The sequence below is a fragment of the Apium graveolens genome, unplaced genomic scaffold (assembly GCF_009905375.1).
Source record: "Apium graveolens cultivar Ventura unplaced genomic scaffold, ASM990537v1 ctg3540, whole genome shotgun sequence".
NCBI classification, from domain to species: domain Eukaryota; kingdom Viridiplantae; phylum Streptophyta; class Magnoliopsida; order Apiales; family Apiaceae; genus Apium; species Apium graveolens.
The window spans coordinates 23,645-29,555 of NW_027418147.1; positions in this window are offsets into that span (position 1 = coordinate 23,645).

A 5,911-nucleotide genomic window follows, 5' to 3' on the forward strand; every position below is an offset into this window, starting at 1 on the left:
AATATTAAAACCCTGATGGACTCTCACAAGCATCTTTGAATGCAAAACTCTGTTGCTTTGGGAGCCATCACGGGGAAGCTCAACATACCACTGCCTTCCCTGCCGGAAGAAATAATGCCAAAATTATGAACTCCCCTACTCATGCCTGTTATCAAGACTAAAGGGAGATTAAGGTTAGGATTCAACAATCCAGGGATGCTAAATCTAAATCTAAGGAGCCTATTCAGGTTGGCCAAAGTTTTTCACAAACTCAACAATTTCAAGATGTAGGAAAAGAATGACTCGTCAAGGCTGCAGAAGGACCATATCAAGATCAAGAATTCAGTGAACTTCTTGCAGTCCCGAGGTTGTCTATTCAAAATAACTATATAACATACAAAAGAGCATTGGCCAAAACTATCAATTCTACCAGGGCAGTGGTTGTGAATGTTGAAAATTACTTAAAGAAGAGGATTATTGTCAACGTCAATGATGATGGTGTGGATCTATGCCTTCAAGTATCTATGTCAAATCTTAACATACTAAGGGCATCTAAGCTAGATGTTGTGATTGACAAAGTGCATGTAGTCATCACAGAGGACACTCAACTTCTTCATGAGCTTAAAAATGCATAGATAGCAGCTTTTCCTGAAGCCTATCTATATCCAAACAAAGGAGTGTCCAACATCTGCCCAAGAACCAAATAATACAAACAACTTACTATTCCTAAAATTTTTGTTAGATCAAATATGAAGACAATCATGACTATTCAATCTGATCTAAAATACAAAAAGAACAAGAACGCTGAAGATTTGGAGATGATAAAGAACTTATACAGATACTTGCTGAATCGTGACACTATGTTGCCAACTGCTCAATTTAATTTAAAAGATCACAAGGATGATGATGAGCAGAAACATGATGAGCAGAAACCTACTAACTCAAATCCAAGTCAATCTTCAAGAGCAACTGGCCGCAAGGATAAAAAGAAGGATGAAAAGAAGGATGATGACAAGAAGAAAGGAGATGAAAGGAGGAAAAAGAAGGAAGACAATCCAGGACCACACCAACAAACCCTACAAATTCAAATGATAAAATCTCAACCTACTAAATCTCTTAGCTCAAACACTCAACCATCTCTCACCTCAAAGCCAAAATTTCTATACAAGCCAACTGCAAACTCACTTCTCAAAATTCCAATCACTTCCACTCAAACAAGCTTGAAGAAAAATCACAACCCTACCTTCATATAAACCTTCAATGAAGACACACTTTAAATTTGTTGGAAGAAACTGCTAGTTACTGAGTGATCATTATGGAATTGCTATGATTAAACTTACTTTCTTCCACTAAATTGGTACCTCACAGATGAAGAATATTTTCAGCAGCTAGCTAAAGAAATAATCAGAGTCTGGGTTGTATCATATACAAAAGTCAGAATTTATTATGATAATGGTTCTTTCACTCTACTTGGAAGCAATATAATCGACACACTTTCAACCACAGAGTTTAAAAGAGTGATCAGTCTAATGAAGGATAAGGATACTATTACAAGGTTCCGGAAAAATTGTATCAGTTTTTTGGCTAGCATCCAAAAAGGTAAGAGAGTCCTCCTGTTAGAGATTTAAATGAGAGAGTTCATATTACATTTGGTCTCTCCTTAAAAAGACAGCTATTATAGTTCACTGTCCATCAGAGTATCCATTAATTTTAAAGGGTGACAAGTTCGGGTATTAGTCATCATCTTAATTTTAAGTGTTGAGTGCTTACCACCCTGTAATAGTAAAGATACGTAGAACAGTAAGTTTGTCCTTAATGTTCAGTTTTTAAACACACTTTAAATTAAGGAACATAAAAAGCATAAGAAAATCGAATCCTCAGTTTTTTTTATGGACAAAAGAAGTGTATACACTAAGTAGAATATTTACTGTTCAAGAACTTTTTGGTTTAGAGCAAGTAGCAAAACAGAGCCACAAATATTTAAATCCATAACCTCTATTTTCGATTTCTGTTTTTTCTTGCTCTTAACCATTTCTACTTTTAACGTTTATATGTGAATGAGATGTTGTTAATATGTTATGTTTTACTGCTATTTTATTTCCTTATATTATCTTATTCTTTTTAATTTTTTGAATCCCATGGCATGCCCGCTGAATTCCTTTTTTTCATCATATGCTAGATTCAGTATGTCAAATTACTGTAAACTTCATTTAATATAATTTATGTAACCGTAATATTTCTTGTTCTTCAGATTGAATAAGCAAATAATGTATATATTATACCCACATAGTTTTATGTTCTAACCCTTCTGTTCAAGCTTTGCGTAGGAGCCTGTTCTTCCTGCAACCTTCCTCCGAGCCCGCATAATTTTGATGCTTGGAAATATGCGTGTCATCAAATTTCAAGCATGGAGGAGCATTTTAAGAAAAGAATTTAGAATTTCCGAGATCTGGAGGATGATTGGCTCAGGAAATTCATGTATAAATTTTTTACTAACATGGTTGTGCTCTAGAACATTCCTATGATCATAGCAGTACTTATATTTGGACTTGCACTGTGGTTGAATATCATTCTCCTTGATGTAGGAAAAGTGTTTACTATCATATATCTTTCACTATCGAGTATTTTGATATTTTTGCCCTTTTGAAGTTAGAAATTATGTACTTTGATAGTTAGAACCAAAGTATGTATCCGATTTCATCTATGCTTGTTGATAAGACTTTAGAACCGGTTTAATAAGTTTTAAGTTTCATTAGATGCTTGTTGTATTGAATGTTGGATGCCTTGTTTGGCAGGAATAATATAAAAGAAGAACAATTATTTCAAAAAAATTATTTTTGTAGTGTTGCATTTGACTCTATACGGTGTTGCGTAATACTAAACATGATGTTGCATATTAATAACAATGGTGTTGCAGATGACTAAAATCAGTGTTGCACTACACATTGTGGGACCCACTGCTGACGTGGCAAAAATGGCTCCCACTGCTAATGTGGAAAATGTGGGACCCCTTGCTGACGTGTCAAAGTAGGGGCCACTACTGACGTGGAAATATGACGTGTCACTTGCCACGTAGGACATAGTGGTGATGTGACTTCATTTTATGAAACACTAACTGTTGTTGTCATTGTACGCTTTTACTGTTGCAAAAGTCGCATACTGCAACGCTTTCTAGTGTTGCATAATTCGTTGCCTTAAGGCTCTATGACCACATCCACATTAGCAATCCCACCCTGGTGTTGCCTATTATTATGCAACATCATTTAGGCCTTATGCAACTGTTTAGTAGGGGTTACCTATGTGCACTTGTGGCGTATTATATGGCCATTCTTTATTTATATATTCATGATCTTATTCACAGAAGCATGTTAATAACCTAATTGTATACTAGATGATAATTTCTGCTTCCAAACTTTATGTCTTTGTTGCCTTTTCGATTTCATTTAGGAAATGGGAAGAGTTTGCAGTTTGTAAAGGTGAGAATTGAGGTACTTTCTGATTTTATATGTTTTCTTTTGGCTTATTAACTTAAGGCTCTTGTGAAATATAATTATCTTGGTTGTACAACATTGGGCTCATCCTTTCAACTATTACAAATTATAACATTCTTTACTAGTATATTTTGCTGGATTCTTAAATTTAATTTTAAGACAAGGGTACGAGCACCGCTTTACATTAGTGTGTGCACACTACAAATATTTAAGTAATTAATGATCATCATTACTACAATCCTATCAATTTTAGTTGAAATTTTATTTTATTATTTCTTTATATTTCACGGAACTCTGGTAGTTATAGGAAGGATGGAGCACAGACCTCTGTCTTCTTCAAGAGATTCCCCAAGGCCACTACTATTAAAGCTTGTGATCTTGATCAACTAAGTAGTGTTTATTCATGTCAATAAGTATCCTGTACCGGTTAAGTTAGTACTCTGGTGGATGTTTACAATTTGATGAGATAAGTTTTACTTATCATGGGAATGGTATGTCTAGGATGATATACGTATTTTGGTTAGAATATTTTTCGGGTTGATTGTACAAACTAAGCTATCTTATTTATTTATATTGAATTCAACTAGCTAATATATATATATATATATATATTGGTTGAGTTTTGGGACTTAAGTTTTTTCAGTATTATGGTTAAATACATTCTCCAATAGCACCAATGATTAGTAAAAATTCAAATATTTATTGTTAAAATGTGTTTGATACATTAATTATAAAACAATAAATGATTTGAATAAGGTGATTTAACAACATAAATTTAAACAAAACCTATATTATATAACACCTATAACAACCATTACCTACACGAATTGATGTTAAACTGTATTTTTCATACGAGTTACATATAAATAAACGATGTCTGAAATTTATAAAAATATTCTAAGCCATTAGAAATCTTCCCAAAGTGTTATATACGACTACTTTAGACATCAGGTAAAAAACGATATCTATGTCAAATTAACTTTAACATCAGTCACGAATACATCTGTCCTTTTTTACATACACATCGTTGTTTACCCGATATATAAAATCTCTTTCTAGTAGTGGCTTGAAAATCTCCAAAGCTAATAGCTTCAACCATATATGAATTGCTACATAATTTGTTGTTTTGGCCGTTAAAGTATTAATATTTGTACCGATAGATCCCAAACTTACCATATAGGAATTGCTAAATAATTTGTTGTTTTGGCTCTTAAAGTATTAACATTTGTACCCATAAATCCCAAACTTAAGTGGACGTACATTTTAAACTCTAAGGTATGTGATTAATATACTTTATTTTTGTTATCTTCAAATAAGGGTGAGTGTTGTTTGTCTCCAATGGTGTGATCTAGCTCGGACTGTAAGAAATTTTTTGAAAGGGAGGGTCGGGATTCAGGGGGCAAGAGGGTGTTTACGAGCGTTGTGGACTAATAGAAAATAGAGTGTTATGTAACCCGCAGCCGCTAACCTTCGGGTGTGCACTAGATAAACCCTATAGGGTCATACAATAGCTTGCAAACCACGGCATTTAAACATGCTCTGGCCATGAGGCATAATCATAAATTCTCCTCCTATGACATTCGAACTTGTGAGCAAGAGGATAGTTATCCCCTCTTTAACCAACTGAGCCAACCCTGGCTTGCGAAAATAGAATATGTTTCAAGGCCACAAATACGGGTGTTGTTGATGGTTATTGGCTAGTTTAGGGTTATTGCAATAGCCTAGTTTAGGGTCTTGTTTCAAATATATGATTTTACAATTTAATATCTCAATGCACATTACCCGACTCATGATTATTTTAAGTTACTTTATTACATAGATAACTTACTTAGAAAATATAGTTTATTATAATTTAACACATTACATATGTTATGTAGTTAATTAGTTATTTAATCAAACTTACATATTTTATGTAAATATATTTTGTTTTCAAATAATTCTTTCTTTAATTTAAACATAATCTTGAAAATTTTATGATTTAATACATGAACAATTATAATAACAATAATTTTTTTTAAAAAAAATTCAAATTTAAGTTACCAAACCTTCACTAGTAACTCTTCATCGAGAATAGAAAAGGATGAACCCTTCCCTTTTTAACCCAGCATCCAAGAGAGAGGTTGAACCCACCAAGCCCAACTCAACCCAACCCGCCCAAGCCTAACTCAAACCTACCCTTAACTCCTCAACCTTTAATATAAATTAATTCATGATATAAGTCTTTTTAACATGTACATGCTTAGTAAAAATAATTAATAATTGTTTTAAGTTATAATATTTAGAAAGTGTTAAATTTTGTTGGAAGGTCTTAATTAAATAATCAAACAAACCCATTATTCTTACATTAATATTGTAATATAAAACACATATGAAAGGTTACCAAGAAAGATTTGGACAAAGTTAAAAAAATATATATATGTGAGTGTTATTAAAATGGGTAG